Here is a 1,575-nt window from a genome sequence, read left to right on the forward strand (position 1 = left end):
ATAAACTTCTTTGATATTCTTTGTGGCTACAAAGGCGTTGTTTTCCTTCTTGTATTCAAACAGCATTACATGCAATGTGTGTCTAGTCGTGTGCGATCACTATAAGGGATTAGAGTATACTAAACTTTACACATTATATAGGCTACACCAATGTGACGTTTAGATGGTTCGTTTAAACTATTATACGTGATGTACGTTTTTTGGTTAATAAAAGTGTTCCAAAACGCGACATTAGTCTATTAACGACCTGATAGATATTTCAGCAAGTTTGTTCGTTATATGACCGTCAGTTATACAATTACATCAGGTAACTTAGATTAAATGAATGCACGAATTTGTTTATTTCTATAAGATAGTAATTTTACTTGTTAATCTGGACACTTTGTTTAAAAATGCGAATTAAATTAGTTTTGGAAAGTTTCTAATGGAAATGTAGCTCAAGATCCAATTATTTATCCAAACCTAAAAAAAAGGTCGGTGTTTGTGACCTAGATTTGAGTGTTTTGTGGGTATAAGTTAGTTGGTATAGAACTGAACAAGTCATTCAGCTTAAGTGATTTATAATTAGTTATTGAATGTACAGTCAAGTAGTATACCAGCCCAAATAACACGTGTCCACTTCTGAAATATATCAGATGCCAACCCATTTGTATTTATCTAGCTTTAGCTTCTGAAACAGATTGTTAAATTTAAGTTTTCAGTACGTTACATATATATTTCACAAACGTTTCAAAGAACAGTCTTTAGCCTAATAGTGTACTGTAAACCGAATAAACACGTTGTGTCTAACTTACTCTAAAACTTCTGGCATATGTGTGAAGTGGTCAAAAAATGAATATATTTCAAAGCGCTAAATATCCAGTAGGCACTAGAATGGAATATTCAGTTATTTCAGAAACACTGAACCACAACCAAAACAGAAAACTTGAAAAGTAAGGATTTGACGTGCTCCAAAAGAGTATTAAACCTATTGTATAATTATTATTATTTCACATACTATACTTTTTGACTCAATTATACATGTTAATTATAACGTTTGTATGTTTTAATCTGAATGAGTTTCGATCTGTTTATTTCAGTATTTTTAACAAAATATTTTTTATAATCATGTATACATAAATACAAAAAGTTATATCAAAGCCAAACCGAATTTATATCTGTAGTAATAAGGCCTAAATGGTTACTAGCTACGAGGCATAAAGATATTCCGGCAATTTACACAAGTCCTGAATAAATTTGACAACTACCTAATGCACATCGCCATGGAATTTTATGTCTACCAAAAGAGAAGTGTTATTGAGTAACATAAATTTCGGTTTGATTTCTACCCCATAGTCAAATTACGTGCAGCAACGGAGTAACCCTGGAAACATCAAGCACACCCTAATGCTAACAAATTAGTGTCTCCTGACACAAACTCAATGAGGTTATAGGAGAGTACGTTTCTTCTAAAGTTAAGACAGCCTCACTAGAGTATCACGTTCGAACCCGGCATGGAACTTAATTACCTTAGATGAACCAGAAGCTAAAAACACGTGATTTACAGTAGATTACTGGTTCCGGTAAACGTGCTTT

This window comes from Limulus polyphemus, unplaced genomic scaffold (assembly GCF_000517525.1).
Source record: "Limulus polyphemus unplaced genomic scaffold, Limulus_polyphemus-2.1.2 Scaffold4337, whole genome shotgun sequence".
In the NCBI taxonomy this organism is placed as follows: domain Eukaryota; kingdom Metazoa; phylum Arthropoda; class Merostomata; order Xiphosura; family Limulidae; genus Limulus; species Limulus polyphemus.